Here is a 23,445-nt window from a genome sequence, read left to right on the forward strand (position 1 = left end):
AGCAAAGAGTAAGAACAGGACTGCTTCTCTGTCCATTCAGCAACCCCCCTGTGCCTCCCCAATAGGGCAAGCAGGACTCAAGCTGGACCATCTTCTCAACAAAGTGGAAAAAGAGAGAAGTCAGCCAGGCTTGGGAAAGTTCCCGGCACACACCTGAAAAGCCATGCTGCCAGGGGCAGCTGCCAGGAAGGATCAAGGAGTGGCTCATAATGCAAGACGGGGCCTCTGTGGGGCCTTCCACAGCAGGCCCACTGAACCAGGAGCAGGCCTGTTAGCTTACAACCAGAAGGTAACCTGATTCCTTGTGCGGTGGCACACAGCACACCCCGAGAAGCGCTGTGGGCCCCACGAAGCCGATAAAGAGGCCGGTGCCCTGGATGGGAGATTAGGTAACGAGTCCTGGTATGGAGTCAATACTGGGCTGTGGGCCCAGGAGGACAGCTGGGTAGAGTGAGAAGCCCAGTTACTGGAATCTGAAAAGGAACTCACCATGGGCTTGAACGACACATGCCAGACACAGCACTCTCTGGGTAAAGGTACAGTGGACACCTGCTGTTTCCTTATTCAGCATCTACTCCCCTAACTTAGGAACATCATCTCCAGCTTGCTTTGGAGAACCTCCCTTCTCCACTTGTGTTACATGGGGTCCTGGTTCTACACTGGTCAACCCCTTCCCCAGCCCCTTGCCCTCACCCCAACCTCCACTGGCCTCTGGGTTCGAGTTGCAGCTCCACCATTTACCAGCTATGTAGCTAATCCTGGGTTAGTCATAAAGTCTCTGTCAACTCACCTCACAGAAGTTGTCACCCCCTGAGTGAGGAGACCCACCGAAGCTGCGGGGCTGTCAGGATAGCCAGCGAGTCACACGGGGGAAGCACTCTGTACACTGTCAGCTTCAGTTCTATTCAAGGCTGGGCTACTCTTCCTTAATGCATTAGTCCCCCAGTAACAGGACCCAGGGAAGGGAAGCATGATTACTGGTACTGAGAGCTCAGAGAAGTTAAAGGACTGACATAAGAGCACACAACCTCTAAGAAGTGGATCTGCAACTCGACCGAGTCCTCTGAACTGAGGTCCTTGTGGGCACACCCTGCTGCCTCACCCCGTTCGGATCAACTCCTCTGCATTACTTGGGACAACAGAGAGAACATCAAAAAGAGAACACCCAAGAGCCACTGCCTCTTGGCTACTGCCACCCAGTAAGAGTGCTGGCAACTTATGCAGGTGATCATGTTGGATATGCAGCTGCAGAGACTTCTTTCTGGAGCCTTTCACTCCGATGCTCACAGGAATCTCACATGCACATTCCAGTAAGAGGAGAGGAGAAGGCAGGGAGGCTGGCGCTGGGTGCATGCCAAGCTCCGTGGCCCCCTGCTCATATAACCCCACTGTTTCATGTTCAGGCAGTGCAAGACACAGCGAGCAGCCAAGCAGAGGCAATAATATTTACTTTGCAGAAACATCTGTTGCTAGAAAGGCAGAATGCTGGCCAGAGTGGGGAGAAGGCGTGACTGGCAGCCTCTGGGGAGGACAAGGATCTGCTTTACACAGTTAAGGAGGCTCTGCCGCTGAGTGAGGAGACCAGGCGGGTTCGGATATGGAAGCAGCTGGAAGTCTGGGCCCTGACGGGCTGCTCCTAAAGCTGCCTGCTCACTGGGGGACGAGAGAAAAGTGCCCTTCTCTTCCTGGAGACGCCATGCTCTGCCACAGCAGACACTAATTCTGCAGAGTTTAAGAGAGTAAGCCAAGCATAAACCTTTCTTTCACCAAAACAGCTGGTTTATCCTAATTTTTGTTTTGTTTTGTTTTTTTGCGGTACACGGGCCTCTCACCGCTGTGGCCTCTCCCGTTGCGGAGCACAGGCTCCGACGCGCAGGCTGAGCGGCCATGGCTCACGGGCCCAGCCGCTCCGCGGCACGTGGGATCCTCCCGGACCGGGGCACGAACCCGTGTCCCCTGCATCGGCAGGCAGACTCTCAACCACTGCGCCACCAGGGAAGCCCTATCCTAATTTTTAAAGTTAGAATATACCTTGATTTACACAAGCTTTACCAGTAATAGCACCAGTCAAGCCACTTCCTTTTTTTTCCTTTGGTAAGACTTAACACACATGTGCACAAACACACAGGCTCGTGAACACGCACATAATGAAGGACTCAAGGTAACCTTACAATTATATTTATTTTCAGTGCATCTGACCTCCAAAGTTACCAAGATCGGATATAACTACCCTTAAAACGTGTTGCTACTCTGTCACATGTTCCTGGACTTACAAACTGATTACAGTTAATAAAGACCAACTGCCGAAAGAAGCACTTGCAACAGGATTGGCCTCCTGGCTGCTTCAAACACAAGAACACCAAAGTCCCTAGGCCTTGTTAATGTCTCCCTTTTCTGAAAGCCAAATTACACTTACACTCTGTGCCCCATCACCCCGCATTCAGAATGACTCTGGAACTATTCATGAGTGGTTTTGTATCACAATGCACAATGAGTGCCTAGGACAGGGCTGAACAAGGTAGCCCTCAAAGCCTGTTGCATCCGTCCGATTGGCCACAGCAACACAACTTGTCTTGTCTGGAGTGTCTGAGATTCCCCAGATGAGAGGACCCACGATGAGAGCTGAGAGGTGGACGTGAGCCCGAGAGGTTACAGCTTTTCCCCACAAGCCCCATTCCCAGGTAAAACTCAACACACTCAAAATGAAATTCTCTCTCCCCTCCTACCGGCTCCCCAGAGAGCCAACCAAGGGCCCCTTCCTATGTCCTTCATTGGGCAAAGGGCACCATCATTCATCCTGCCACACAAGTCAGAGTCAGACACCCATGCATCGTCCTTGACGGCAACGGTGTCCTTCCCAAGTCTGTCCATTTTGCCTCCTAAGTATCTCGGTTCTGCACACTCCATCACTACCAGCAACCCCTAAACCAAATACCCCCATTGCCTGGATAACTGCAGCTGCCCCTCCCTGGTCTCCCCACATCCACTTTCGTCCCTCCGGCAGTTCTCCACCCAATCGTGTCGGCTCCAGCAGTGAACCCTGCGACGGTTTCCCAGAGCTCTAAGAACAAAGACCAAAGACCCTTCCAAGGCCTGAGGGGTCCTGCAGGGTCTGGGCCACCACCTCCCAGCGGGCTCTAGAAACCCTGGCCTCTGCCAGTTCCTGGAACGGGCCCAACTCCTGCCTGCAGCCCTCAGCTCAACAATTCCTTCCTCCAGGAAGCCTTCCCTGACTCGTCTAATCAGACCAAACCCTGCCCCAATTTCACTCCCAGAATCCTATGTACCTCTTCTTCACAGCAATTTTATATCGCTCAGGTAATTATCTGATTAGTATCTCCCTGACTTGTAAGTTCCATAAGGGTGAGGACTGTGTCCCTTCATGCTCACCACTGTATCCTCAGATCATGTATCCTCAGAACCTAGCACAGTGCCTGACTGAGAGCGGGTGTCACAGAAAGAACAAAGGGAGAGAGGAAGTCAGGCACTCCACTAGTTCATCACACTCAAAGGTGAAATTCCCGATTTTATGCTTGATGAGTGAAAAAAAGCAGATTAGGTACATTAGGTGAAACTTTCCAACTTATGTAAGTCTGGTTGGAGCTTACATATGTAAGAATGTGCTTACTGTTAACATACAGGCACCTGCCCTGATGCTGTCCATTGAGGAAGATTCCCACGGAGCTGAAGAAAGAGCTGGCAGCGTGCATGTAAAGTAAAACCTTCTCTACACTAAGTGACCAGGGAAAATGAGCTACAAACACGCCAACTGTTGGTCACAGCTAGGTGTCCCCTTTCAGCCCCAGCACGTCCCCAAGCCTGGAGCTAAAACAGATGAAAGAAGCATTCCCAGTTGACTCTTCTCTCTTTCCCGGTATCTGGGCAAGCTGAGAACACATCCTACCAAAACCTGTGATTGGAGAGAGGCATTTCCCCAGGTCTGCATGTGGCATTTTAAACTGAGTACCTGTAAGAAAAGCAAGCGACGTCCCCTTGTTAAATGGCCTGAACCCTACATTATATAAGCAAAAAGAAACAGACCATGTTCAAATCTTACAATACTAACATTTGTCTAGTTACTGTGATGTGCAGCCTTGCCTGTGGCCTCTAGATGGCGAGCAGCTGTATCAGAGAAGGTGTGCCAAGACTCAAGGAGAAACAACAGGGCCAACCTTCAACCTGTCCCACTGATGAAGACACCCACCGGAGAAGCAAATGTCCAGTGGACATTTGTCAATCAGCAATAGAGGGAGGGGCCCTGGCCTCCACGGGGGAAGAAGTGTCCTAATACATTCCAAGAAGCTGTGTTGATCTTATCCATTCAAGCCTGAGACACGGAGAAGGGCTGGAGGGATGAAGTCACCACCGAAGTGTCTCTCGCATTCTTTCAAATCTGGCTGGAGAAGACTCGGAAAACCTCTCATCTCTCCAAAGGGTGATATGCCCACCAACCACAACAGCCACGGTACATCACATAAAGTCCATTCTGATTACACATCTGCGTGCGTTTCCCTAAGGCCATTTCCCCTAGAACTTCATTTTCTAAATGAGGCCATAGCCAGCACTGACTCCGGAGAATCTGTTTTTTCAACCAGAGCACTAAGGGTAATTAAATTTTCAGAGTTGATTTTTAAAATGAAATCAAATAGAGAACAAAGAAAGGTGTGTCATCCTTTTCCGGATGAGGCTTCTGATTCTATTTGCATGAAACATCCTTCAAGAATATGGGAGACCAAACCCACCTTCATCTATATCAAAATAACTTTAAATATATTATGCATTAGTTTATTGGATACTTACTGTGTAATATGTACCTACTAAGCAATTTAAATCATTTTGTCCCTACAACCATCGTACTGAGCACGTATTATTACTCCCATTTTGCAGACCGGTAAACAGACTCAGAGAGGTTAAATAACCTGTCACAGCCACACAGTTAATAACCGGTAGTTTAAGAAACCTGGTCTCTCTGATCCCCAAACTCTTAACTATTATACCATATTGTCTAATTTACTCAAATATTTGAGAATCTAATATCAGTGTGCTCAAAGGAATAAAAAGATGACATGTACACATTCCATATACTGGAGGAGAATACAATTTAGAAGGGTCAATCTGTGTATACAGACATAAATTTAAGCAGTGCATGTTAAGGCAATCTGAGAATTAAAAGAAAAAAAAATAGCCACAGAAGTGTAAGAGGGATACTATTTCAGCTGGGGCCACTGAAGGAGTCTTCCCAGAAAAAAAAGAATAGGAAGTGGCATTTGAAGTGCACCTTAAAAGTTCAGTAGTATTTGGATATCTAGAAATGGGAGGAGGTGCAGGGCAGGGAGGCAGGGATGGGAAGGTATTCTAGAATCAGGAATGGGAAGCAAAGAGATGCAAAAGGAGAGGACCTACCCAGAAATAGCAGGAAGCCCAGCTTGATGGATAGGAGATAAGACTGGGAAGAGAAGTTAAAAGGAACTGAATGCCAAGCTAATGAATTTGAACTTCATCCCCAAGGAAATGGAAACCAGATTTTTATACAGAAGAGAGACTAGATCAACTTAAACACTGATTAAGCCTTTCACTAAGGAGCTAGCACAGAACTTAGTTTGGGAACTTCTACTCTGACTTTCCATCCCACTTCACCCGAGAACACACAACCACAGTCAAGGGGCTTTCTCCCTGTGGGATGACACCTCTCAACCTGGACAATGGTGCCCACCACTCAGCCTGGAGATAAGGAGAGCGTGAGGGATTCAAAGAAACTCTGCTCCCTACCAAAAAGTCCAAGTTCAGGTCCAGTTATGAGTGATCAATAGCATCATCACGGTATATACATAATTACAGCTGACCCTTGAACAACACGGGGGTCAATCACATGTAACTTATAGTTGGCCCTCCGTATTCACAGTTCTTCCACATCTGCAGATTCAACCAACCACAGACCACGTAGTACTGTAGTATTTACAACGGAAAAATATCCACATATAAGTGGACCCACCCAGCTCAAACCCACGTTGTTTAAGGGTCAACTGTATATACAAATGATGTATACAAAGACATTTGTATTTCCCAAGTGCTATATTAGCTTTTCCTCATAAGAATATTGAGAGTTTAAGTGATTACATTTGATCTTCTATAGATAAGGAAATCAAGGACTAGCTGAATGACAGTGCATGTCACATAGTAGGTGCTTAATGAATATTTGCTAATCAATGATCATTATGTTAAGTGAGTCAGCATCAGACCTACAATGTATAAAAATTAATAAAAAATAATAAACTCTAATTAAAATAGTGTCAGAAGGGTAAGCTCTCAAGCCCTACAAAGTTAGTGCTCAGGAGGAAAAAGACTTCCTCTTCTTGCCTGGCAAGAACTTAGCCAATGAGAGACTGTCACAAGTCAGCCAATGAAAAGCCACTATACTTTGAACTCTCAATTCCTCCAATGGATTCTTTGTTTACTACAGCCCTCCCAGCTTCCTTCTCCCCTCTTTGAAAGGGTTCTCCTCTCTTTGCTGGGCAGGGACTCACATGTGGCTCACCATGATTGTAGACCCCAAAGGGAAAATCTTTGTTGATCCCAAATAAACCCACTTTGTACTAGAGAAATAACTGGCAGCCTATTTGTTTGAGGTCAAGATTTTGGTGGCCCGAATGGGGATCCAGAGAAGACCCCCAATGACTCCAAGGCTCATGAGCAAACAGGTGTGACACCCACTTCAAGCCCATTATTGCTCACTGCTTTTCTCACCAACCCTGGGGTTTGAGGGTAAGTTTTTCTCCCTCTCTCCAAATCCAAGCTTCTGCCCTCTCTGCATTTTGAACCTCTGCAGATCTTATTTGGGATCTATTTTTAAGACTTTGTCCTTTCTGGTTAAGGCCTTGTTCTATATTCAAGCACTCACCTGGCACTTCAGCCTGATTTTTGAAGTCAGGCTGTTCCAATTCAAACTGTGCTAGCCTTCAGTCCATTCCTTTTGGAATAGGGGCTGTTTCATTGGAACTGTGCCACTTCAGCCTTGGGCCTGATTCCTTTTGAAGTAGGGGCTGGTGGTGTTCTACTGGAACTGTGCTGTTAAGCCTTTGGCCTAACTCCTTGGGGACTGAACTGCTCTAGTGGAACTGTGCTGTTATATCTTTGGCCTGACTCCTTCAGAATTAGGCTGTGTCATTAGAGCTGTGCTGTGCAGCCTTCAGCCCAACTCTTTCAAGACCAGATTGTTCCCTTAGCACTGGCTGGTATTCGGCCTGAAGTCTATTTGAGCTGTTTAGGCTGTCTGAAAATTACTCTCTGCTCAAGAGAAAAACCTCTGAGAGATAGGAGCCCAGTTATGTGACTATTTTGAGGGCACTCCCCCACATCGGGATTCCAGCCAGTTTTGTTTAAATACCACAGTCCTTCCTCAGGCGCATTTCTAACTAAATGGACCTACCTAACCAAAGGCAATTTAGAATATCAAAGCCATTATGGGGAACTTTTGAAATCCCCAAACTTTTCTTAAAACCAAATTGGACAACCACAGCTCAAAAATTTCCAAAACTGAATGAAATGCCTATTTTGATTGGTATTTTGAGGCTTCTAAACATTATCAGAAGCCTAAAATTGCCTTTCTGCAAAATAAGATCTTAAGATTAACTGAGACAAACAAATGATTAAAGAAAGATAAAGTGGCTTCTGAAGCCTCCAGCTCCTCTTCCCGGGTTCCTCTGTCCCAGGCTCTGCCTCTGGTCCCATCTTCTTCCTTTCCTTCTCTGCCACCTACACCTCTATACCCTCAATTCCCCCATACTAATAAGTCTCTGGTCGAACTTCCCTTTACTCCTGAAACTCTTCCCACCCCCTTTTCCTCTAAACCTATCAGAACCTGATCCTCTAATTAAGTTTTCTGAGGATCCAGAGGCTAAACACTTAATTTCTTATATTCCCTGGACTAAAGTTGGAACTGCAAACCACAGTCAAAGATTTTCCCAAAGTAACCAAAAATCCTCACAGATTTGTTGGGGAATTTAATATAGCCATTCAAGTTTATCAACCTTATTGCTCTGACTTATATCTGCTAGTCATATGCTTGTAGGTGAAGGCCAGGCCCAGCATTGGATGAAAACTGCTAATAGGGAAAATCCTGAAGGTCCCTAGAATTACAACTGGGAAACCAGCCCACTCACTGACTTACTGTATTAACAGGCTCAGGCAATCACTAGGCAATTTCATCAGGCAATTCCTACGGCTTTTCCAAAGTCTGTTGATCAAAACAAAATTCAGGCATCCAAACAAAACTCTGATGAACCTGTTCATAAGTATTACAACTGACTTCAGATTATATTTAAAAGAAATTCTGGTCTTCCTTCAGATATTGATTCCATTCACACAGCTCTTAACTCTATGTTTATTAATGGGCTAAACTGGGACCTTTCCCTTCTAGTAAAAAGGACCAGGATGGAATCCACTCCAGATTTAGTTAATCTGGCAAACCAGCTCTTTCACACTCTGGATGAATCACCTAAAAGGAAGACTGCTGTAATTCTTAATCTTCAACTACAGCAAATGAAGGCCCCAAAATGAAACCAAAACCCTCCTAGTTTCTGCTATTACTGTAAAGAGCCAGGACATTGGAAAAGAGATTACTACAAATGTAAGCACTTCAGGTACCTTCAGCTCTCTAACCAGCCTTTCCAACATCCTCCCAATTCTCAATGGCGGGGCTGCCACGAACTATAGAGGCTCTTCCCAACCCTCCTTCTTAATCGGCTAGGAGAAATATTTCTCCAGATTATGGATGAATCTCTTCCAGTCCTGACATTGGAGCTACACTCTCAGTGCTCAACCCCACTATGACAAAACAGCCCCAGCCTCAGGATACTAAATGAGTTCAAATAGTGAGGATCTCTAATGAACCTCAAAAGGTTCCTGTCTCTGAACCTACTCCCTTTTGTATAGGCTCTTGGAGAGATAACCCCCTTTCCTCTGTAGTTCCTCTGCCCCATCCATTTATTAGGCTTAGACTTCTTAAAAAAGTATCGTGCTGAGATTTCTTTCTCCTAAAAGGGGAAAATAACTCTAGGAGTTGACAGTAGTCATCAAAGCAGCCAGCCAGGTGAATTAAAGGACCCTTTGACATCTTATATTTGCTCCATTTCTGATGATACTAGAGCTGATTCTGGAAACACTGATCATTTGTCCCTATTGAATCAGCTACCAACCTTCTTAAGGGCAAAATCTCCAACTGATTTTGTCAAAATTCATAGCGCACCTCGCATCAAGATTCAAACAGATCCCTCAAAACCTCTCCCCAGAATTAATCAATACCCTATAAGAAGCCCTTCAAGGTACAAAGCCCATAATAGAAGACTACAAGTCTCAAGGCCTCATTATCCCTTGCACTAGGCACTATTTCCTGTAATACTCTTATTTTTATGGTAAGAAGATCTAAGGGCCGAGGGTAGAGGTTTGTCCAGGACCCCTGAGCAAGAAACAACATTATCCCTCGACACCCTGCTGTTCTTAACCCTCATACATTACTAACATCCACCCCCATGAAAGCAAATTCTTTACTGTAATTGATGAATGCAGGGCATTCTTTAGTATTCCAGTTGAAGTTAGCCAGCACCTCTTTGCCTTCAATTGGGAAGAAAAAACAATTCATCTGAACAGTAATGCCTCAGAAATTTATTTCTCACAAATCCTGAAGGCTGATTTGGATGATAAAAAGTTCTCTGGAAGTTCTACTTTGTTGCTATACGTTGACGATTTACTTCTTTGTTCTTCTTCTTCTTCTTCTTCTCGAGCCTCCTCACTGGAAGGTAACATACACTTGCTAAAGCTTTTAGCCTTAAAGGGACATAAGGTCACCAAGAAAAAACTGCAGTTTGCCAAAACCCAGGTTCAATATTTAAGGTATCTGGTATCAGAACAAAGGCTACACCTAGATCCAGATAGCCTTCATGGTGTCTTAAGTTCCCCCAAACCCAAAACTAAGCAACCAACTGTGAGGTTTTCTCAGGCTAGTTGGTTATTACTGAAACTGGATTCCAAATTTCTCTCTTATGGTCAAACTTCTGTGTGTTTTACTGAAGAACCACCACCCTGACCTAATTTTATGGGAAGAATCAGACAACACAGCCTTTTAAAGGCTTAAAGGAGAATTTAGTGAACCCACTTGCCCTTGGGCATCCCATTTATCAGATTCCCCTTTTCCTTTTTGTATAGGGAAATGAACGGAAGGGAACATCCTTGGGGTACTCACCCAAAAACATGGGGACCACCATCGACCAGATAGCATTACAGCCAGCAACTGGGCGCTACGGCACAGGGAAAACCCTCTTGCCTTAGACCCATTACTGTCATTGCCCTTCTGGTTAAGGCCAACAAGAAAATCATTGTAGGATCCCCTTTAAACATTTTTGTACCTCATGCAGTAGAAGCCCTCCTGAATTTTCATCACACTCAACATTTCTGTCAGCCACCTCACCTCCTATGAAGTCCTTGTGTTAACTGCTCCTCACTTATTACATTATAATACACTTCACCTAGCTACTCTTCTCTCCTATGTCACCAAAAAAGTCCCTCACAACTGCTCAATGCTGAGAGATCACCTCCTGACTCTTTGTGACGACCTGTAGTAAATTCCTTTGGGTAAGGTTAACTTCTCATGGTTCACTGATGCTTCTTATTTAAAAGATGACAATGCGAACGTTGTGCTGGGTGTGCTATTTCAACTCCTTTTGATACTGTTGAGGCAACATCTTTACCTATGGCTACCTCAGCCCAACAGGCTGAATTATACGCTCTTACACAGGCCGATATGTTCGGTAAGGGCAAAACTGCCAGTATTTATACTAATAGTAGATATGCTTTCAGAATAGCTCATGATTTTGGAATGTTGTGGAAGCAACATGGCTTCCTTACTTCCAGGAGAAATAAAATTTTAAATGGCCCCTATGTTCAGGAATTATCAGTTGTGATACTTTAACCCACCACTTTAGTTATTATTAAGATTCCAGGACATTCTAAACTTGATTCTCTGGAAGCTATGGGAAATCACCTGCTGACATTTCTGCAAGGAATGCTGCCCTTAAAGAAACCAAAAGTAGCCAAACCTCTGTCATAGTCCAAATAAATAGTTCCCCAAATGGTAACTTAGAAAAGCTGGCTAGAGAAGTCTAACAATTGGCCTCAAAAAAGGAAAAACAAGGTTGAAAATTAAACAATCGTTGGTTTGATAAAAAGAGAAAGCACTGGTTCATACCAAATAACAACCAGTCCTACTAGAGACTCTAAAATTCCCACTCCTCACCACTGTACATCCATTCAGCCATTGGTCTACTGACAAAATGATAGCATTTGTGAATCAATATTGGTGGGAAACATTAACAAGACTGCAAAAAGTGCCTACCTCACTTGTCCCACTTGTCCAAAGTACAACCTAGGGAAGCCTGGGTACTGCTCTCTGACATTTTAAACTGCCTAATAGATCATTCAAGTCTGGCAAATAGATTTCGTACAGCTTCCTCCCTCCTGTTGATATAAATATATTTTAGTCATTGTATGTTTTCATACTGGACTGAATGAAGCCTCTGCCTGCAGACAGGTTACTGCCTCTCCTGTGGCTAAAGTTCTTTTGGAAAAGATTGTCCCTACCTGGGGAACTCCTCTCAACCTTCATAATGATCATGGAACCCACTTTACTGATCAAGTACTTCAACAAGTCTGCACTGTTTGGCTGGTTTCATAACACTTTCACTGAGCTTATCACCCTCAATTCTCTGTTTTAGTTGCATGCACTAATGGCATCATTAAGACTCAACTGGAAAAATTTGTAGCAGCCCTCCAAATACCTTTGCAAAAAGCACTGCCGTCGACCTTTCTAAATCTGGGATCCACCCCTTCTGAAACTCAAACTTTCACCCTTTGACATAGTCGCAAGATGCCCAATGCACTTGGCTCATGCTTCTTTTAATTCACATATGGTAAAAGGACAGCTACTCCAATATTGCAAAGGCCTAATTGCTTCTATTAAAAATAACCGTTTTTGGATAACTAATAAGAACCTGCCGTATAAAAAAATAAATAAAAATTAAAAAAAATTTTGGTAGAGCAATCTTTTCACAGTGCACTCTCGGGAGGTGAATACCTTAAGTATCACAACTTGCAACCTGGATGTTTCACTTACTGGAAAAGACACCTCCAGAAAGACTCTTCAACTTCACTGGAAAGGACCCTATCAGGTACTACTAACCAACCTTTATGAAGCCGAAATCCAGGGAACAGACTCTTGTATTTACATAACACACCTAAAGAAAGCAGCAAACCAAACTGGATCTGCACATCATCTGGTGACCTGAATGTAAAGATTCCCTGGAATTGAAGCAGACAATATCTGATGAGACAGCTTTTCCAAGATATCTGGACCAGGCCTGCAGAAAGTTTGCCTGCCAAACCTTTGATGATGACACAATATTTCAGATGGTCTCCAATGACTATGATCTTGACAACATATGGACTTTAGATAAAAGTGCCTGAGGGCTCCCCCTCCTACCCCTCCTTATTACTTGGATGTGACCTCAGTAGGTTTCTGTGCACTTTCCCTCCGATGTGGAACACTACACTCAGAAAATTTCCTTCCTTACCTTGAGGGACAAAAAGCTGCTAAAACCAGAAAACCTAACTCTTGACCAGTGATGCTTTCAGAGAAGGATCTTGATCAAAAGGGGGAAATGAAAAAATTGATAAACAAAAACCTCAATTTATAGAGTTGGGAGGTCAGAAGGGGGAGCTCTCACACCCAACAGTGATAGCAGAGCCCAAAAGGAAAGACTTCCTCTTCTTGTTGGCAAGAGCTCATCCTATGAGACACTGTCAAAACTCAGCCAGTGAAAAGCCACTATATTTTAAACACTCAATTCCTCCAATGGACTCTTTGTTTACTATAGCCCTTCCAACCTCCTTTTCCCCTATTTAAAAGAGTTCACCTCTCCTTGCTGGGCAGGGACTCACATGTGGCTCACCATGGTTGCAGAACCCACATTGCAATTCTTTGTTGACCCTGAATAAACCCCTTTTTGCTGGAAAAATAACTGGCAGTCTATTTGTTTTAGGTCAACAGATGAAAACTCAACCTCTAAAGACTCCAGCCCTAAATGTGAATTGCTCAGCCCTGACACAAAGCAGAACAAGAACACAGAACACTGAGGTACAGGATTCAGAACAATTACATTTACATAATGCCCCGAGACCCTATAAGACAGCAGGTCAGCATAGGAAAAACTCCCTGAAGGAAAAGAGTGATGGTTTGCTTAGTTAAAACAAAGAAATCCATTTTGTGAGGGACTAATCAAGTGAAAGGAATAAAAAAGGGTATTTCCAGGCCATTCAAGTACAAATGTGTGCGCAAGCACACGCACAGAGCAAAGTCAAGGGCAATTCAGAAGAGTGTGAAGTGCATGGATGCCATGAACAGGGGTTCAAACCCTGGATCTGCCAATTACCAGATGTCTGACTTTGGGCAGATTACTCAACCTTCCCAAACGTTCAGATAACTATGAGGATAATATGTACCTCGTGGGAAGGAAGGAAGAAAGGGAGGGTGGAAGGGAGGGAGGAAGGAAGGAGAGACAGAGGGGAGAGAGAGAGAGAAAGAGAGAGAGAGAGAAGGGAGGGAGGGAGGGAGGGAGGGAGGGAGGGAGGGAGGGAGGAAGGAAGGAAGGAAGGAAGGAAGGAAGGAAGGAAGGAAGGAAGGAAGGAAGGAAGGAAGGAAGGGACAAAGAGAGAAAGAGAGAAAGAAAGAGAAAATATATTATGAAAGAGCAAAGCACAGGGAAGCCCTTAGATGCTGGTAGCTTAGATGCTCACAGCACAGGCTGAGTGCAAGTTTACTTGCAGGCTAGAGATAACAGAATCGACAAAAGGAGACTCAATTAGAATAAGAGTTAAGAAATTTTTGCCTCACTGATTCACCAAACTAATCAAAGAACCCCATTCTAGTGAACTATGAAAAACACATTTGAGTCCTTAAGGGCTTTCCTCACATGCTTAGAAAACCCTAATGCATCTACAAATTAAAATTTTCCTTTCACACACTGCAGATGAAAGCAAAGACAAAAGTCCTGGACTAAATAACACTGTTTTTTAACTGACCTATAACTCAAAGCAATATGTGTTTCTTCTTGAGAAGTTTATTAAACTCAAGTGGTACCTTTTAAATGTACTGGGGAAAGAGTGGTATCATCAAACCCTTTATGTCAATTGCCTGGGGAAGGAGGCCAGACCCAGATGAAACAGATAAAAGAGTGAGCGTGCTCACATGACATCAAGCTAAACGGGATTTTCAGGATTCACAGGCCTGAAGTGCCTAGCTAGCTTCCTGAGAAGCTGAAATTTGTGCTTTGCCCCTAAAACAGGCATATTTTAGAAAACGGTGGGAGGGGGACATGAAGAAGAGACCACACAAGTCAGACCAAAGGACCGGCAGGGAGAGTGAGTCAGACGAGTACTGGGAAGACCAGGAGGGGCCAGGGGGGCGGAGCTAGAGTGCAGGCTGAGAAGGGCGAGTGTCCTCTAGGTCAACATCACTGCATTATGCTCAAGACTGAGCAGAGGAACAGATTGGGGGAGGGACAACTAAGCCCAGCTTGGGCCTCAAGACTTATCTTTTGCTTCTAGAATGTCCTCCCTTAGAGCAGAGCTTCTCAAACTTTAAGATGCACCCAGTCACCCGGGGATCTCGTCAAAATGTTGATTCTGATTCAGTATGCCTGGGAATCTGAGACTGCATTTCTAACAAGTTTCCAGGTGATGTCAGTGCTGCTGGTCCAAGCATCACACTCTCCAAGGGTTGGGATTCCCACCCGAGACCCTGAAAACAAAGATCACGGTGTCTTTATCCTTCCAGGACAGTGCTTAGGGCATACAGGACTTCAATATATATATGGGAAGAATGGTTTCCTTGAGAGGACTTAAACTGTAGCAGAAAGGACAGAATAGAATCTAAAACAGAACCAGAAATGGGCTGCATCCTTGCTTATCCACCAACCATGCATGTGAACCTAGGGAGAGTTACTTAACGTGCTCGGCCTTAGCAAAGTCATTTGAAAGCCAGAAGGATGAACCACTTGATCTTTAAGGCCTTCTAGCTCTACAACTCCGCCCAAAATATTTTTTTCTGTGTCTTTTTTTAAAAACCATTTTAATGGTGAGGATATATACTAGATATTCCTCCAGCGAGACACACCTCTATCATTCTCAGACAGTAGTTTCCAAAAATCCAATTGAGAGAACACAGATTCTGTTGGTCTCGGCAAATAACCATAGCAACTAATACCCCCCAAATAAAATGATGTCTTCACAATGATGTGCTGGCTCAATTAGATTAACAGGGTGACGTGTACCATCTCAAAACTTATCGTCGTAAATTTACAGTGAAACCCAGACCTTCTTGGAAGAGGTTTATAAGTAAAAGAGAGGCCCTGCCAATAAAACAAAGACAGGACAGGGAGCCAGAAAACCTGAGTTGATGAGAAACTGGAGCAGGGCCGCCCTGCCTATCCTAGATCCACACAGACACAGCCCATCACCCAGATGTGTATCCCGAACTTGGTTAACCAGCTGCAGATCTGAGTGCCATCACTTCTACCAGGGAGTTAGCAAGTAACTGTCCTCTCTCCATGCCTTCTTCATGCGTATAATGAAAGGACACCAATACTGCTCCCTCAGAAAAGGCTTCTAAGAGATTTAGCAAAAGAACCGTAAAGCTTTAAAATAAAAAAGAGGACGTTTGCAAAATAGTAAATTAGGGATGGTACAGCTCATCCTGCTCAGGGTGCAGATCTTCCTGCTCCAAGGTCTTCAGATTGGAGTTGGAATTGGGAAAAGAAAATGCAGCATCTGTAAGTTCTATAATTTACCATCTTTACACACCCTCAGGCCTGCCTCTTCCTGGGTCTGTGAAATCATGTTCACTCTGAACAAATTCAGGCAAGCAAGAACCTCACTTGATAAGCAGGAAAAGGGAAGCCAAGGCCCATCACCTCCCTATAACCCCCAAACCCTTTCCAGCAAAGGACAAAAAGAAAACAACAGACAAACCAAAAGAATCAGGGCTCAACTTCCATTCAACTGTTATTAACTCAGAAAGTCCAGGGCAGCAAAACCTGGAGCTGAAACACAAAATCAGCGATATCACCGGTGGTTCTCATCAACAGCTATGATAATTTAAGGGTAGTCAAGGCAAGACAAGGCGCAGCGAGTAAAGCGAGGCTTTCCACCAGCCACATAAGCCTAGAATAGTGGGTAAGAGCTGTGGCTTTGGGAACAAACTCGCAAGGTTCAAAAGCCCACCTCAGCCCCCTACATTGGTCTCTGTACTGAGTTTCCACCTGTATGAAATGGAGAAGAAAGGAAAGCTGCTTCTGGGGATTTCTGTGAAGAAAGAAATGATGCTCAGAAGTGCTTAGCACCAGGCCTGGCTAAGCCAGCAGGCAATAAATGATAGGTATTTGTAGTATAGAGTTTTACGCAATAACGTAATCAAATGTCAGGCTGACGTATTTCTGGGTAAAGATGAGAGGACCGCCAAGCCACTCGGCCTCCTTCCACCCACCTTTACGTCCACCACCCGGCTGACCTCCCACCATTCCTATGATCTAAAAAGAATCCACCTAATCCCTGGGGACAGCTCAGACTCTCCTCCTCACTAATACCACGCCACAGCACCAGAAAAGTTCAATTAAAAATGGAAAATCTGCCTGTTGCCCCTGGATTAAATTCATGTTTCCTGAGGGGGAAAAAAGAAAGGACCTAGCAATTCTGAACACAGCCACACCTAATAATGTTCTGGAAAGTTAGTTTCACTTTCTTTTATCCCCTGTTTAACGAGCCACTTCCCTGCTTGCCCCCTTAAGGGAGGCTGTGCCCCCGGACCAAGCAGGGAAGTCCAGGTGGGTACCATTCCACCCTCCTCGCAGGTTCCACAGGAAACCCTATTTCCCCGCCGTACTGCCTCCTTCCCCAACTGTCCCCTCCCCAGCGCTGTCCCCCAGTCCACATAAGAAATCAGGCTTCATCTAGTTCTCAGAGTACCCCCTCACCCACACCATCACAGAATTTGAGGGACCAAAGAGTAGTGTTTCTCAAAACATAGTGAAGCATCACTTGTGACAGACTCTCCTAGGGAGTCCAGGCCAGCTACCTGAATTCAACTTCCGGGGCTAGGGCCCAGGAATCTGGACTCCCCAGAAGTTTTCATACATGCTGAAGTTTGAAAACTGCTACCACCTGAACCCTCAGAACATCTCATACTCGTACCAATAATGGAACCTCTCCAGATCATGAAGGAGCTCCTCTGCAAAGAGCAAGCCAGAACTTCTGACTTCTGGCAGAAGGTTTACAAATGTTCCCAAAGTGACAGTAGAGGTGGGAGGAGGGAAAACCACACTTCAATTTAAAAACCACAAATTCCGAACCCTGTGCCTTTTCCCAAGAATGTTCTCAATCACATCTCCTACTGTGAAGCCCAAACAACCAACTAGGAAAGCCACTCTATTTAGGACTTGATTTGTACAGACCAGGCTCACAGCACTTGGGAGCTGAAGAATGGCCCTGACTGCCTAGAAACCGATTCAGAAATCAGGCTTCCCAAAGAAGTGGCAGCTACCTTCAGCGCCTGGGGAGCCAAGTGCTCCTGGACCAGGCCTGGGCTGGGGCTGCCAATACAGGCTCTGCCCAGTTAATCTTCTCTGAGCCTGCTAATAGTAAACCTGACACAGACTGCACTGAATCCAGAATACACCTGAGGCACTTCCGGGGTGTGCAACCTCGTTCAGGGACCCACACTTGGAAGGGCCTGCTTGGTTTAATGCTATCCTGTCATCATCTTGAGATTCTTTAATTTTTATCTTTGAACTTGAGTTTTTTAAGTGAAGTCTGGTGTGATGGTAGAGAATGTATATGAGCTGAGGCAAGAGCTACAACATGAGTGTCATGCATGTCTGCCAGGGTTCCTTTTGGCCCCATGTGCATAGGGTGTGATGCCCCTTGAATAAAGGACTTTGGTGGACCCACAATGTGTGGGAATTGAGCCAGACTAAGAGCGAGCACAAGGTAAGTGTGTAATGTCTACAAATGAATAAGCGGGAACACCGACAGCCCTGAGAAGCTACGCTTTCCTTTCAAACCAGAACTCGCGAAATGCAAAAAGGTGGCAAGAGCATCCTAAGAAACATGAATGACTGAGGAACCCTGCCGTGGCCTTCCTTACTCACAGTATTTCCCTGGATAAGTGAACTATTATACTGTCCATGACAGGGCAGTCATGGTCAGTATAATAGGGCAGAGAAGGATGTAGCAACACAGTCCCATTTCCTTCCAGTCCTTGTTTATTCATCAGTAAGCCAAAGGGAGAAAGTGTTGGTAGAATGTGCAAGTTATCAGGAAGTGAAATAAAAACAGCTCTGTTAGGGCACTTTTCACAGAAATAAAACAATCCTAAAATTTGTATGGAACAAAGAAGACCCCAAATAGCCAAAGCAATCTTTAGAAAGAACAAAGGTGGAGGTATCATGCTCCCTGGTTTCAAACTATATTACAAAGCTATAGTAATCAAAACAATGTGGTATTGAAATTTAAAAGACACTCAGATCACTGAAACAGAATAGAGAGCCTAGAAATAAACCACAACATACGGTCAATAAATCTACTAGAAATGAGCTAAGAATATACAATGGGGAAAGGAGAGCTTCTTCGGTAAATGGTGCTGGGAAAACTGGACAGCCACATGCAAAAGAATGAAACTGGACCACTGTCTTACACCATATGCAAAAATTAACTCAAAATGGATTGAAGACTTGACTATAAGACCCCACACCATAAAACTCCTAGAACAAATCATACACGGTAAACCTCATGACATCAGTCTTGGAGGTGATTTTTTGAATTTGACACCAAAAGTAAAGGCAATAAAAGTAAAAATAAACAAGTGAGACTACATCAAACTAAAAAGCTTCTGCACAGCAAAGGAAACCATCAACAAAATGAAATGGCAACCTACTGAATGGGAGAAAATATCTGCAAATCATATATCCGATGAGGGGCTAATATCCAAAATATATAAAGAATGCATACAACTCAACAGCAAAAATCCAAACTGTCTAATTTAAAAATGGGCAGAGGATCTGAATAGACAATTTTCGAAGACAAACAGATAGCCAACAGGTACATAAAAAGAAGCTCAACATCACTGACCATCAGGGAAATGCAAATCAAAACCACAATACGATATTATCTCACATCTGTTAAAACAGCTGTTTATCAAAACGACAAGAAACAAGTTTTGGCAAGGATATGGAGAAAAAGGAGCACTTGTGCATTATTGGTGGGAATGTAAACTGGTGCAGCCGCTATGCAAACGGTATCAAGGGTCCTCAAAAAATTAAAAACAGAACTACCAAATGATCCAGCAATTCCCCTTCTGGATATGTATCTTAAGAAAACAAAAATACAGATGATCTCTGACTTACAATGGTTCAACTTACAATGGTGCAAAAGCAAAACACTCTCAGTGGGAACCATACTTCAAATTTTGATTTTTTTTCAGGCTAGCAGTATGCAATATTAGACTCTATCATGATGCTGGGCAGTAGCAGGAAGCCACAGCTCCCAGTCAGCCACACAATCACAAGAGTAAACAACTGATACACTGACAACAATTCTGTTTTTCACTTTCAGTACAATATTCAATAAATTACATGAAATATTCAACACTTACAAAATAGGCTTTGCATGAGATAATTTTGCCCAACTGTAGGCTAATGTAAGTGTTCTGAGCATACTTAAGGTAGGCTAGGCTAAGCTATCATATTCAGTAGGTAAGATGTATTAGATGCATTTTTTACTTACATTTTCAACTTACAATGGGTTTTTCAGGACATAACCCCATCATAAGTCAAGGAATATCTGCAATGCAAAAAGATATATGAACCCCATGTTCTATGCAGCATTATTTACAATACCCTAGACATGGAAACAACCTACGTGTCCATTAATGGATAAAGAAAATGTGATGTGGGTGTGTGTCGGTGTGTGCGCGCACATGCTAGAATATTATTCATCCATAAGAAAGAATGGAATCTTGCTATTTGTGGCAACCTGGACGGACCTTGAGAACATTATGCTAAGTGAAATAAACCACAGAAAGACAAATGATGTGAGATTTCACTTGTATGTGGAATCTTACGGAAAAAAAAACAAAACAAAACACTACCTCATAGATACAGAAAACAGACTGGTGGTTACCAGAGGCAGGGGGTGGCAGACGGGCAAAATGGGTAAAGGTGGGCAAAATGGGTAAAGGTGGGCAAAATGGGTAAAGGTGGGCAAAACGCACAAACTTCTCATTATAAAATAAAGTCATGGGGATGTAACGTACAGCATGGTTACTATACTTAAAAATACTGCATTGCTTACTTGAATTTCGTTTTTAAGAGAGTACATCTTAAAAGTTCTCAACACAAGGGAAAAGAAAACTTGTAACTACATATGGTGACAGATTTTAACTAGATTTATTGTGATGATCATTTTGCAATATATACAACTATTGAATCATTACAATGTACACTTGAAACTAATATAATGTCATATGCCAATTATATCTCAATAGAAAAACTATTTACAAAAAAAAACCAGTTGAGTCATTATGTGCAGTGTTCTGGTCAGAGCAAAATTAATATGCATATAAGCTACGCGATATGAATTGTATAATTTCAGTGATTCTACATACAAGTCAGCTGATCTCACATTTACATTTTAAACTGGCATTGCACAATATCAAGATGAACAGTAAAATTCATACTAATAGTTTAAATTTTCGATTGTTCTTTCTTTAAAATAGCATTAAATAACAAATTAAAAAACAAACAAACACACACTATAAGAGAGACCATAAAAGAAAAGGCCTTAATTTTAATACCTTTACCAGCACTCATTTGGGGTTTACAAACAAGGGGCCCCACAGATGAGGCAGCCAGCCCTGGGCACAGGCATGCCTGAGACTGCTTTCCCACCTGCAGTAACTTTCTCCTTTCCTCCAGCTGGCACCCTGAGGAAGAGCTCCACTGCTGCGGCATCACGGGGCCCAGGCCGGCACATCTCTGGCCTGCACTCCTCACTGGTCTGCCCACCCCCTCCCGCTCCCCTCCAGACCATGTGTCACTCAGCTGCCCAGGATGACCTTTTCAAAAAGCAGATCTGATCTTGTCACGGCCCCTTCCAAACTGTAACTCTTCCCTTTCATCTCAAATAACTACAAATCTGACTAGAGTTTGTGGGTGGGGGAAACTCACCTCAAGGGGACATGCCACTGGCCTCGCCCTACCTCGGCCCTCTGGCTGGCTCAGATCCTCTAATGTGCCAGGACCCCTCCAGCCACAAAGCCCAGCACGTTCCCTCTGCCCACAGCACTCCCCCAACCCTCTCCACCTTGTTGCTGTCACCCTTCAGATTCCGCTCAGAGGGTCACTTCCTCGGGGAAGTGGCCTCCTCTCATCCCCCACCCACCCTCAATGGTAAGCTCTCCCACCTCCTAGAACTTCCCTTCCCACCCCTTTACACGATAGGTAATTTCCTTTGATTTTCGTGGCTGTTTAATGTGTACCACCAATGACATAAGAAACACCAAGCAGGCAGTAGCCAATGTGTTTTGTTCATAAAAGGACAGTTATCAGGCTTCCCTGTGGCGCAGTGGTTGAGAGTCCGCCTGCCGATGCAAGGCACACGGGTTCGTGCCCCAGTCCGGGAAGATCCCACATGCCATGGAGCGGCTAGGCCCATGAGCCATGGCCGCTGAGCCTGCACGTCCGGAGCCTGTTGCTCCCCAACAGGAGAGGCTACAACAGTGAGAGGCACGCGTACCGCAAAAAAAAAAAAAAAAAACAGGACAGTTATCACAATCCTAGTATGTAGTAAGTAAGCCCCTAATAACTTTTTTAAATAAATTAATTAATTCAAGTGACTCTTTTTAAGAGTTGAGTCAGGAGAGTGACAAACCCTGCAACCCTCTTTTTACATAAAGGGAAAGCTGGATCACTGAAATGAAGACCAGCCATCCCTTTATTCACTCCATTACACTCACGAAATCAAACAATGGGAACCCCATTTCCTAGGTTTAGCCTTGAAGCCACAAGACACACTTTCTCCACTCACTTTTTTCCTCATCCAACAGAATGCCTACAATGTTTTCAAGGTACCACTATTTCTATCTTAAAATCACTTTGCCTATAGGAAAAGAATTTACATTTGTATACCTAGACAGCATATCTAGGTATATCAGAAGTTTAAATACATAATCTGGTGACAAATTACGTCTTGCAAATGCAGAAGCCATCCTTTCTAATACACCAGGTACCACTTGAGGGAAAACACACACACACAGAAACATACCTGTGGGGGCAATGTTTCTTGATTTGGCTTTGGTAGGTCACCTGACCCAGATCGCCCCAGACTTTTTTTTTTTTTTTTTTTTTCCCCGGTACGCGAGCCTCTCACTGCTGTGGCCTCTCCCGTTGTGGAGCACAGGCTCCGGACGCGCAGGCCCAGCGGCCATGGCTCACGGGCCCAGCCGCTCCGCGGCATGTGGGATCCCCCCAGACCGGGTCACGAACCCGCATCCCCTGCATCAGCAGGCAGACTCTCAACCACTGTGCCACCAGGGAAGCCCCGCCCCAGACTTTTTGAATCAGAAGTTCTGGGAATCAAATCTGGAAGTCAGATCTGAAAATCAAATTTCCAGATTGGCAATAAAATTTGGAAATCAGAGTAACTTTAAGAACCGCTGTTATAGGAAGACATTGTTGAGTCATCTGTTTAAATGCAAGGGGACTGGAGGAAACTACTGACACTGAACCTGAGAAAGCAGGGACACAAGAAAGAAAAGGAAAGCGATGTCCCGTCCTGGACCCAGAAAGTCCCTGGCAACAAGCCTCCAAGAAAGAAGCAGGAAACTGTTCCCAGAGAAGAAAAGGAGCCTGGAAAAACCCTCAGTCATTGTCGGCTAGGGTCGTTAATTATTCTGGCCAGTTTATTCTTATAGACACTTCCTCCTCTTTCAAGGTGCTCCGGGGACAGCCAGTAAGGAACCCTGACATCTGTCCCCCTCGCTGCAGGAAGGACAGGGTGAACATGAGCCGGGGAATGCACAAGCAGGGCCACCTCTTGCAGTCTCACAGCTTCCTTTAGGCTGAGGAGGGTCCTACAGCCAGGAGCCCTCCCGAGAGACTGGAATTCCAGCCACTGCTGGTCCACCCTCCCCACCACCTGTCTCCTGCTTCTTTGTCAATCCAGAAGCCCTGAGGAATGAGAAGGCCCACAGGAAGCCTCTCAGCACGCCTCCACCAACTTCAATATCCCCTCCTGCAGTGGGCTGAATAATGTCCCCCAAGTTCATGCTCACCCGGAACCTCAGAATGT

At 44.6% G+C, this 23,445-nt stretch overlaps 1 protein-coding gene across 10 annotated transcripts in view; it reads right to left on the bottom strand.

Annotated features, from left to right (window-relative positions):
* ARHGAP26 (Rho GTPase activating protein 26) overlaps window positions 1-23,445 on the bottom strand; it is a 519,366-nt gene that overhangs the window by 401,674 nt on the left and 94,247 nt on the right. The window contains exon 1 of one of the 10 annotated variants that reach the window (XM_032627457.1): window positions 19,882-19,905. The exons of the other annotated variants lie outside the window; for them this stretch is intronic. The gene's annotated coding sequence lies outside the window, so the exon portion shown is untranslated. Of the gene's footprint in view, window positions 1-19,881; window positions 19,906-23,445 lie in introns of those variants that run through there. 10 annotated transcript variants of the gene reach the window in all.

Source organism: Phocoena sinus, chromosome 3 (genome assembly GCF_008692025.1).
Source record: "Phocoena sinus isolate mPhoSin1 chromosome 3, mPhoSin1.pri, whole genome shotgun sequence".
Lineage (NCBI taxonomy): Eukaryota > Metazoa > Chordata > Mammalia > Artiodactyla > Phocoenidae > Phocoena > Phocoena sinus.